General features: G+C 28.9%; 1 protein-coding gene across 2 annotated transcripts in view; it reads right to left on the bottom strand.

Annotated features, from left to right (window-relative positions):
* LOC132724887 (acetylcholinesterase-like) overlaps nucleotides 1-9,224 on the bottom strand; it is an 80,214-nt gene extending 70,990 nt beyond the window's left edge. The window contains exon 1 of one of the 2 annotated variants that reach the window (XM_060709869.1): nucleotides 9,076-9,224. The gene's annotated coding sequence lies outside the window, so the exon portion shown is untranslated. The remainder of the gene's footprint in view (nucleotides 1-9,075) is intronic. The other variant, XM_060709870.1, reaches the window with a different exon arrangement.
* Between the last annotated feature and the right edge of the window lie 3,373 nt (nucleotides 9,225-12,597).

Raw genomic sequence — 12,597 nt, 5'->3', positions numbered from 1 at the left:
TTATCATTTCTGTCTCAAGTTTCAATGATTATTATGTATAAAGATATGATTAATATATGTATCAATGTGCATTTGAACCGTTATCATTTCTATAACTCACAAGAAGTTGTCTGATGTGTTATAAATTAAGAAATACCACTTTTTGATATATTAAATATGTTTATATGTTTTTACAACTATTTAACGATACAAGTATTTTGTTATTTTCCTAAACAATACAAGATTAAGACTGAAGTAGTATCAGATGTAACATTTGACATAGTACGTGTAGTTTGTTTGATTACGAATCAAATCAACAAAGCAGAAATAAGATAAAAGACGAATAAACAATGCAAACAAATGATGAAACAACACGTTAATTTTTTATGATTTCGTGATATTAAGCACATAAACGAAGTACTAATGTTTTGTGTAAATAAGTACGATGTAAAAATACGATAAAAAGTAAGTACGACATGGAAGTATGTATGATTTGGAAATAAGAACGATATGAAAATAAGTACGATATGGAAATATGTATGGCATACAAATAAGAACGATTTGGAAACAAATACGATATGATATTAATTACGACTTGGAAATCAGTACGATATGGCATTAATTACGATTCGGAAATCAGTACGATATGGAAAAATACAATATGGAAATATGTATGATATCAAAATAATTTCGATACCAAAATTAGTATGATATCAAAATAAGTACATAGAATTATACTTATTTATATAACAAGCATCAAGAAAATAACATATATTTAAATTATAAGTGTTGCACTTACTACCTTACTGCAAACATCCTCAAATATCCTACTTCAAACATCTTCAAAAATATTTTTTTCTCACACTTTGTTTTCTTTCTTTTTATACACAGACACGTTTGCTCTTCAAGTAAAATGGTGTTGTACTTCCAAATGAATCAATGCCCGATTTCGGAGATAGACAGTTTATAAAAGAGATGAATTTATGAAAAACAAGCTGCTTCTCACTGCTATTAGATATCATTAATGAAGATAATTGGCCCGTTTCTGGTTTAATTTTTACAACTAATCAATGATAATAAAGGCACTAAAGGAGGCAAAATAAATAGAAAACTTGCTGATGAAACAAAATTGTGCGCCTGACTAGGTCATAGAAATTGAACGGTGGAGGGATAAATGGTAGGCAAATGCTAGGCGAAACATTCAGACAACAAATTGTGCTTTCATTTTAAATTTCAAGCCAACAAATGTTTGATAATTATTTTATTAGGTAAAAAAAATATTTTGAAGTGATGCTAGAATGAATGACATACATTGAATAAGTTACCAATTAAATATTAAAGAAAACGGGCGTTTACGCTATTATAACCATAATCAGGTAAATTAATTAATTTTAAGATAAGAAAGAGGCAAAAAAATATATAAAAGAAAATCAAAATATGAGGAAAAGACAACAACAAACAAGTATAACAACATAAAAGCAGGACGAGAGAAAAATCACAATATTTTAGCTTGATCTGAAATATTCATTTCGTCCATGTCGTTGTAAATTGAATTTTAGCTTCCAAAAATTAAAAGATTTTTTTTCTATTTTGACTCGAAAAGTAACATATAAAAGTAACGATGTAATTTCTTGGTAAAATAGTATAGACTCGTGCATGCATTAAACAACAAACATTTGCAGGCTAGTCGTTTCATACTCAGAACATTTCTCATTTGGACCACGTTTGTCCGATTTTCTATCCTTTTTTATACGAATGGCATTATTCTTAGTAAAATGATACAGATAATTTCTTACCATTGTGATGCTAAGACATGCAATGCATTGTATTGCCGTTCATTTTAAATTTGTTAGAACCAATGTATCCGATGTTTACTTCACATAGTTAAATTCACTTCAAAATTTAGTCTGTCAGAGTGTAAGTAGATGTAATTCGTCATTTATTAGCCTGCACATACTTGTATATACAAAGTAATACTATTGAATATTGTACCATATACAAGATAGACCCTGCAGCTCCCAGGCAATGATAAATAAGATAGATAAATGTACACATGTATGTATATTTCATTAGCATGTATTTATTACTACTATCATACAAATGCAATTTAAAAATATTCTATTAATATATTCCACGTTAAGGCAAATGATACTTATCTGTATTTTATAAACTAATTAATTCAAATATCTGTATTGTTATAACTTGATTAAAAATTGGTGGTATTAATAGGTCGACATGTACATTCCGTGATAAACGTAAGATCAAGTAAATTAATAAACACAAACGTGTACAGGACATGATAATGTACCCAAATAAGTCTTTATTCCGATCTTTATTTTGTTAGGGGTGTGTAATAATAAAAGAGTAGTAACAACATCAGCAACAAACTTTATTAGATGATAACAGCAGTCATGAACTACATTTATACTGTATACTTTTGTTCTCGGAAGAAAACGCGCTGCTGTAATGGAATTGTTTGTTTCATACATACATTAATATATTGATATTAAAAGTAAATCATTTCGACATTATGCACTCAGTTTCTTTTTCAACCTATGTTAAGACTTAACATATGCGTATATGTTTGACTGAAATAAAATGCCGTTAAAAGGGACATTATGCCTCAGAAACGAAACAAATTCATTCAGAAGAAAGAACAAACATTAATTTCATAACCTTTAAGTTACGGTGTTGCATGCTTATGACCCGAAAAAAGTAGCGCTGAATGTGAATTAATTTGTCAATAAAGTAGCAAAAAGTAAACAAGATACTTTTTTTAACTTCCCTTTAAGATACTAAATCATTATATCTGTACTAACTGGCAAAAAGCAACAAAAGCAAAAAAACAACGGTTCAATAATTGGCCAATGTGTAACATTTTGGAAAATATATCGGAAAACGAAAATAAGATATTTTTAGAAATAAATATAAAAGCTTTCTGAGGCATTATGGGCCTATAAACTAAGAACTAATTAATTGAACAATTTATAATATATCAATTATTGACCTTTTTTCCTCACATAACTAAAGTCCATTTTAATCAAAGTTTTTTAAAGTATTTATGGAAGGCAATTTTCTAATTTTGAACAAAAATTAAATTATTGATACTTACTAGTTTGCACTTGAACAACGATTTACCTATAATCTGTATATTCTATCATTCAAAGTCGAAACTAAGATCATATATCATGAAATGTTAATTGTTTTAACAGATTGTAAGCACTCTTGAAAAAGATCAGGGTACGTTAAAAACATATTCTCTAAAGTAACTTGTGATTGAATACAACAGGTGTTGTTAGTTTTTTTCGTCCATTTGGTATAAACGTTTTCGTGTATGAGTTTGCAAACAAAAGATAAAATAAATATATAATGTATATTTAAAAGACAAGTTTCACTGCTTTCGAATGATTCACGTTTTTTCTTTTTTTTTTTCTTTAATATTAATTAATTAAATCAACGAATGTAGCAATGTACCACCGCTTCATTTCTTTTATTGTTTTCTATATCATTACGATAAAAAGATACACTTCAAACGGAAAATATCAGAGTAATCTCATTGAATCGTACTTGACGAGAGATCTCCATTTTGCATCATGTGTAATATCTGTTATTCATATACAATCTGTAATCTTTGTATCTAATGTTTGAGTTCTAACATCGTTCTCTGTAAAGCTTTAATGGCCCACCGTGCTACATGTACAACAGTTATTGTAATAGAAATCTTGAACTTTATCTCTAGGGTCAAACATAGATCTCCGGCAATTAACAAAGTTTTTACAAGAATACCTCGTTAATCATCTACTCGTTCTAGGCATTAATGAGTGCTACTACATTATTACCAAGGGGGTGTTTCAAAGTCATATTTGCATGTATGTTTATTTGCTTTATATATTAACATGTCCATTGTAAATGTCGGTAAATGCTGCCAATATTTATCAGTTTTATACATGAGACAAGTTCAACTTTATTGTATACTTGAAAGGGCTCTTATAATATATCACAAGTGAAATTTTGAGTTTTCTCAGACTTATAATATTAACTTTTATAAAAGGTCTTTCGTTCGTTATTAATATCTTATCATAATTTTTTCTCTCTTAAAAACAGTCCTTTATGAATACGGGATTTATTTTCATCGAGTGATATGAAATTATAATAATTTCCATACAACAAGATGAAATTAAATCTAAAATGAGAACAAAATGATTTTCTGTTTATTACAAAATTCATATACCTTGTCATGAAAGTGGTAAAATATATACACAGTAACATAATGACTTGCAAACTTTACTTATGGCAAAATGGAGAGAAAGTAATCAAAGCGTGGTCAAGCTAAATGACCAATGATAACATTTCGGAGACTGTAGTAGAACAGTAAAAATAAGAAGCTTTAAGAAAATAAAAAAAATTCTAGGCGTTATGTGCCTTTAAGAAAATGGAAAATTTCTTCTGCCTTTCAAAAATCTACTCCAAAGAGATAAAAACCTACATTTCATTCGGTTTTCATTTCACCAATTACAAATTCAATTAAGTGTACTTTATTCTTCAGTTTTTTTTTAAATAGTAGTGTTACATTTGTAAGGGAAACAAGAGTATGGAAGAAATGTTATTTGATAGGACAATATGATCTTTGAATATCATAAATAGATATATTGAGTTTTGACATGTCAGTTTGGTAACTAATATTCCTTTTTATTATATACTTATAAATGAAATATTGAGAAATATTGATGAAATAAAATGCGTATTTTCATTTTCCGTATTTTCACTGTAAAAATTCATTTTTCACTGCAGTGAAACATATTTTCCGTATTTTCACTGGTGTCTTGCCGGACTACTTTCTTTTAAATTCTACCAGTACACAAAATTTAAGGGAAAGTTTTTCAAATTTTATCGCAAAAAAGAGAAAAATGTACATAATAAACAGAAAATTCAAGTTTTTTCTATAAATACATGATTTATTTTCATCTTGTGGCCTGAAAATTACCATATTTCACTCGTGGCTACCGCCACTCATGAAATATTTATTTTCATACCACTCGATGAAAATAAATCATGTATTTATAGAAAAAACTTGAATATCCTCTATATCCAAGTATGAATCAAATCCATAAATAAAGAACAAAATGATAGCCAATAGTAGCAAAATTCACTTTTTTGACCATAGGTCATACATTTCTTACAATAACGCACGTCTCCTTTGAAGAAATAATATACGACTGAATTTGAGATTTATGTTTTTTGACATACCCTGATAGAACCGAAAGTTGTCAGACTTTTGCAGCAGTATCTAGACAGGCCTGTCTGCGCATGCGTGAAGTCTGACCAGGTTATATTGTTGATAACTCTACATTTTGTATTTTGACACTGATCTCCCTTAAACTTTGAATGGACTGTTCCAAATTAATAACAGGGCAAGTTCATTACACAAATACCGCAGGTTCAGGGTCAATGGTATCATCTTATCAAGTAACTAAATACAATAACACCCAAACAATATTTATAAAAAAAAATGTACATAAGTAATTTGTATAAATATCGGAAATGTACTGTTTAGTATAGTTTTATAAAGAACAGTTTGAAAGCGAAACGGACGTGCTTGGCCTGTAAGGTATATTATGTGTTTTAGTTAATCATTTGAAACTATTGATACAATTTGTAAGGTCGGGTACAGGTGATACGTGTTTCATCTCAAGTGTTAGTAGGGTCATCTTTTCGTGCCTTTTCAAATGAAAATAATTACTTTGTGGGTGTAAATAGTTTTATCAAAACTCAATTGAAAGATTTGTTTAATGTTTTCCAATTCAATGAACCATGAAATAAAGTTTAAACAAGTGTAAGGTGTGAGGTAGGGCTATGTATTTTCCCCCTTTATTATTTGTATATTTGTACGAAATGAACTTAATACTATAATTACATTAAAAAAATGTCATATAATTTGCTTATCGAAATATTAACTTTTATTCGAAAATAAATATCGCAATAAATTTTTTTACTGAGACGCTACATGTTTCCATTCAATTTAGTACATTTGTATACCGATAGAAGCTAAAAAAAGTGTAGTATTTTCTTTGTCATCCGATAATTCTAGATTAAAAAAGAGAAGGAAAAAAAAGGAAAATCCATAATTGCATTATTGTTATTGTACATAATTGCATTATTGTTATTGTACATGTAATAGAAAGAGCAGCGAGTCATGAGGCTACCTGTTTTATATAATGTTCTTTATGTTTTTTTATCATAAGTGAAATATAACATGTTCCCTGTCGTAAAAATATGACCCACTCCCAGAAAAAATATTGCCAATCAACGAGCATGTTCTATCGTCATCCCCGACAGACAGCGCGGTAACTGGAGTGCATTTAACTAATATGGTACCAACTAATAGTCCAGCACTCCAGTTAACACACTGTGCATGTATGTATACAATTTAACTCTGACACATTTTCAAGAGAAAGCTCTCCAAACAAGCATACAAATAAAAAAGAAAGACATTTGTAATCTTAATGTTTTAAGACGGAATTCATTTCAATACCCTTGTTATGATATAAAAGTGTTTATATTTACACACTACACTTGTCCGTTAACATATTTCTGTCAATTTCTGCAATGGACACACACGCATACATTTATTACGATTACAAATAATATAACTTAATGTATAAAAGCAACCTATTTGGCTTCATACGCTGCGTCTGTCGACATTTGATTCATTTTATAGTTATTTTTTACACTTTAAAAAAAAAATATCATACTTCGTTAACCAAGCCATTTCGTTGTTGTAGGTCTAATGTTACATTAAAAAGAAGTTTTAATTAAATTTATATCAAACAACGATCATGTTTTATTAATTCAGATGAAAAGCATTTAATCTGTAGAAATACATCGACTTAACACTATTTTAAATGATAACGTGTTACAAAGGTGACACCCGTGGTATCTGTAAGTCAAAACAAATTTAAAACGTGCACATTACCATTAGACATGCTTGACTTATTTGATAGTTAGTCCTGAAACTGGAATATAGCTCTGGAGAATTAAAACAACCTTAACTAATATAATCGAAGACTCGGTTTGAGATAATATGTTCAATAGCGACATTGTAAATGTGCAAGTGCCCCTTTTACTCTACAACTGGTATTATAATTGCTGAAGGAATTGACCGAACAAATAGAGAAACGTGTTTGCGTTAACACTGGCTTCATATTGAGCTATTTGTATTTGTGAAGAAATCATTAAACTATTTCTAAAACCAAAAGTCCAGTTATCTTTTTTTTTCAAAACGTGATATCGTATATGTAAAAAGGATGCTTTTAATAATATGTCAACTGTTTCCAAGTGTTGATAGCGTACACAAAAATATATGTAAAAATAGCATATTCTTAAAATGAAAAATGAAAACACACACATTTAAAATATAACATTTTGAAATACCATTAGACACACACAAAAAACATATAATATACTATACTTAAAATATAGCTCAATGATATATATTAGATAATCATCAATATACTGAAAATGTGTAAAGCTAATTAAATAAAAACAAACCTTACAGTATGACACATTTATTGAAATAGAGAGCATACTTTCCAATTATTTTAAGTGTACATATAACCATAAAATGCAAGTTTATTTCACCCAGTTTAATAAGAAATGTATATTTAAGTGAAACAGTCTTTGATGTCACAGCGTTGGGCGACACTGATTCGGCGTTATTTACAATGTTTATTAACACAGATTTTCCAATTGGGCTTATTAATACTATAAAACCAGGGTGATAAAATATGCTTGAATGGAAAGGAGTGATATTGTTCTGTAAAAAGATGGTTCAAAATCTTATATAAATTTTGTATACACTTAGATAATATACATCGAAAAGTCAGACATTCTATCATTTTAATGATAAGCTTTATTTATTACAGTGACGTGTAAAATCAGTGATATGATATATATACATTAAGAGTACAATGCATTTACAACCCGGCCTAAAGGACCTAAAAGTCATCTCCTTTTGTCAAATTTCAAAATATTAAATACAGAGTCATTATGAGTAAATGATAAACATTTCCTGTATATAACTTCAATGCAGAGGTTAAATATTAAACCAGCCAATCATGACATTAAAATCTTATTTAGAACTATTTATAATGATATTTATCTTGCTTTGCGCCTAACATTTATATTTTATGTAAAATGTCAATTGTTATATCTAAACATATAATTATGTTCTTCCATTTTAAACATATTTTATACGAGTTAACATGCTACACAGAATATGCTTTCAAATTTAAGCAATTATTTGATCTTACAGTGCAGTTTGTGTCATTTGTATATTTGTATGACCTATTTCTAACATATTGTTTGATAAAAAAAACACTGAACTATTTTTGATGCAATTTAACGATGTCAGAAAAGCTACGATTAAAACAAATTGTGATATATTATGTCCATATTTCGGCATGTATTTGTAAATTTCTCTATCTATATTTGAATTTAATTCTCTCTCAGTATAAATGATTTAATTTATTTGACTTTCTTTCAAGTATTTGTATAATAGATACAATTTTTGTTCAGTTTTATTCTAAATAAACAAAGCTTCGCTATCGTAACAATATACTACTTTAATCCATCTTTTTAATAAAAAAGGAAAAAAAAGTAAAACATGTTTAAAGAGTTTGATTATCATTCCAAATTTATCGAAAATTTTAAGTATGAATAGAAACTCTTATCATATCTTCATTAGCGGTTCATATTTTACCATTATAAGTTATTGTGTGTTTCAAGGTTTCTATTAAACCCCTTTAATTGAATTGAATTGAATTACTTAATAAAAATTGAAATGTTTACGAATAATTGATGCATTTGCTATATAACAATTGTTATGCTATTTTTTCATCTGTACACAAATTGTATTTGAATCACTTTGATATGTTCATGTGACATTCTTTTAGGTTAGATTGACACTAATTGATGAATATAACACCCTAAACTTTGACAAAAACGTTTTTTGAATAAATTTTATAAATAAGCATATATTTCAAATTTAGATATATATTTAACTTTGTACATATATTAATATAAATTAAAATAACTTACTTACCTATGTATGTATTTTAATTAAATATCCTCTTTTTTTGAACACATCATAAATTGTCGCGACACCCTTTACATTGTGTATACATACAATGATGATAATGGGTTGTCTTGATGTAATATGTATAACTTGATGGTAGATTAACCGAAAACTATTGACTATATACCCTATACTGTATAAAGCAGGATGTTTGCGGTGAATGATTATACACATTCTTAAGTTATATATAACTCTATTTTTTAATTCAATTATTTCAAATCCGTCAATCTTGGCTTTTTTTAATGTCGCTGGTAAATATTGATCGTAGACAACCGGAGTTTGCGTCACAAAGTATACACTTTAGTATGATATAAAAAAAACACCGTTCTATGATATAAAAAGACTGTTCTTGCTTTAATTTCTAGGTTGAAGTTGAAAAATGCGTAGATGTTTTTTTTAATCTCATTATTTATTTCAATATAGGCGTACCTACAACAACCAAAAGTATATACAAGTAAATGTTATGTAAACATGAAACATAAACAGTGTAAAAAATCATTCATACATTCATAGTAGAAATTATCTAATGAGTACTCAAAGTATGTAAGTTTATTTTCAGTGCTATTTATTGAATAAACTTTATTTTAATTATATGTTTTACATGCCCAAAGTATAAAACAAATAAAGAAGAACGAAAAACAAATGTTGCAAACTCAGTTTGATCAAACATATTCATTTATAAAGATGTTTAGAGCAAGCTATAGTCCAGCCCCCTCCCCCGTCCCCGCCTCCGCTCCCCCTCCAACTACGGCAAAAACATAACTGCACATTTAAACATGAACATGGAGAACTTTTCAATTAAGAAACATCCGCAAATGTGTTCGTACATCGTTGGTCATGGAACCTTCAATGTGACACAAAAAGAGGCGTATACTAGTTATCAAGAAAAATATAGGCGAAACCAAATAAAATGAAATTTTGAAAGGGGATAAGAAGATATGATGTACTGGTATCACAGACAAATTAAAGTAATATTCAATACAGTACTCAAGTAGGAATAATTGAACCAATAAACTAGAAAAAAGAAGGAACTAAAATGCTAAACGATCTTCAAAGCTCGAACAAAAAATTACACAACAAAATCACATAGACGCTTTATATGCTAAAATATTCATGTTAATGCAGGTACGGGAATCTGAGTTGATCCAGTCGTCAGTTACCTAACTAAAGAATAGCTTTTAAAATCTTGTATTTTTTACTTATATGAAAATTGGATTCATTTTTTTGGTTCAAATACCAAATGAAAGGAACTAAATATTTTGCTGCTTGGGGTAAAATAATGCTTCAATCATGAAACACATTTAATATAAGCTCATTATTTTTCATCTTTGACTTTTGAAAATACCTTTCTGTAATTTGATGAATATTTATTTTCTTCATTTATTTGTTTTCGACATAACTGAAATACCTAAGCAAATTGAAAATAAACCTTGCAAGTAAAGAAACAAACATTTAACGACTTGATGAAACCGTATCCGTGCAATATATAAAATATTAAGTGTTTGTGCCCATTATATTAGTGTTGATGTAAATAAAAATGGTTAAAGTTTTATTGTTAATTTTATTTCACCTCATTTAGTTTTATGACTTCACCATCCATTATCATTTACCTGTCTACCTTTTATTGTAAACATTTTACAATGCTAAAGAAATATATAGATAAGATATAGGGAAATATACGAAAGACCGATGGGGACATTTCATTTTTATAAATTTACGATTTCAACTTGAAAGTTCACAAAGTCCAGATTTCATCTTTACGAAGTTGAAATCGTGAATTCATGAAATTGAAATTGTGAATTCGTGAAGATGAACCCGATAATTCAAGAAGTTGAAATGTCACTACCCGTCTTTCGTAGAAATAAAACAAACTGCTTAAAATAATTCTGAAATAAGGCATGAACAACACAAATGAACAAGAGCTGTCCGTAAGACAGCGCGCTCGACTTTTTTATTGCTTGCCAATAAAAAAAGTTTTTGCAGTAAAAGGCAATACAAGAATCTCTGTATTTTTAAAGTGAACTAGTTGTTTGATACCCTTGAATATTACAGCAATGTTTATATGACATAATTTATGGTAAAGTGAACAAGTGGATAGGAATGAATTTTTTTAGATTTTTTTAAGTTTTTTAGTGCTTGCCTATAATACAAAACATTGACAGTTAAGGGCCATAATTCAAATAAAATCTTTGACAGAATTACCTTCTCCTGGACATGTTTGGGAATCATGATTGTAAACAAGTATTCCAACTTTCAAATTAATATCTCAAACAGTTCAGTCAAAAAGTGGACTGGTACTAAAAACTTAACCAAGATTCTAAGTCGATAAAAGGCCTTAATTTTTAAAACAAATCCTTGACAGAGTTACCTTCTCTTGCGTACAGATGGGGTAATGATGTGAAATAGCATTAAAAGTTTCAAAGCAATATCTCAAAGGGTTAAGGCAATAAGTGGATTTTACCCATATTCAATGTATTTTCTAAGTCAAAAAGGGGCATAATTCTGTCAAAAAACCTTGACAGAGTTATGTCCTCTTGTCTGTTGATGAAGGTCGTGATGGTAAACAAGTATGGTCAGTTTCAAAGCAATACCTCCAATGGTTTTGAAATAAAGTGAGGTGGTACAAAAAACTTAACCAAGCTCAATACACTTTCTAAGTCAAAAAAGGGCCATAATTCTGTCAAAAACCTTGACAGAGTTATGTACTCTTGTCTGTAGATGGAGGTTATGATGGTGAACAAGTATGGTAAGTTTCAAAGCCATACTTGTAATACTTCTGAAATAAAGTGGGGTGGTACGAAAAACTTAACCAAGGTGTGACGCCAACGCCGACGCCGACGCCGACGCCGACGCCGGGGCGAGTAGGATAGCTCCCCTTTTCATAGAAAAGTCGAGCTAAAAATACAATATCTTTTAGAAAAAAAAGAAGACAAAAACCTCTTTCTGTATAAATGTACAAAATTACGTTGATTTAATAAATCAAGGTCTCTGTTTATAAAACACTTCGTATTAATTGAGCACTGAGATTTCTTTACAAATAAAACAGATTGCATGTTCTATATAAACACGAATAACATACACACGTTAACGCATCGTTGACGAGTACAAAATACAAACCATTGTACGAATGCTCTGAGTACTTAAAACAATTGAAGTTATTGATAATATTTTGAAAATGATTTATGTATACATCAAATGTCTGGGAATTGTATATCAAATTAAATAAACCTGTGAAATTCATCATTATTTACATTATGATTAATAAAGTATATTGAACGTACAACATTGTAGGATGTCGCCAGTATGAACCTTGTTAGAGTGCAAGTAAAATAATTCGATCGTCATATCAATGTTGAAGATTGTTTTACATTTTGAAAATGATGAGTTTCCGTGAAGAGCAATGTAAACATAAGGAACTACTCCAAATATGTAGGTTTCTTACAGGATACTTATGAGCTGTACATGAGAATATGATATAGGAAACA

The sequence above is a fragment of the Ruditapes philippinarum genome, unplaced genomic scaffold, assembly GCF_026571515.1.
Source record: "Ruditapes philippinarum isolate M1 unplaced genomic scaffold, ASM2657151v2 ctg713_1_1_1_1, whole genome shotgun sequence".
Taxonomy (NCBI): Eukaryota; Metazoa; Mollusca; class Bivalvia; order Venerida; family Veneridae; genus Ruditapes; species Ruditapes philippinarum.
The sequence above is the reverse complement of the archived record's forward strand: the minus strand, read 5'-3'. Positions and strand labels throughout refer to the sequence as shown.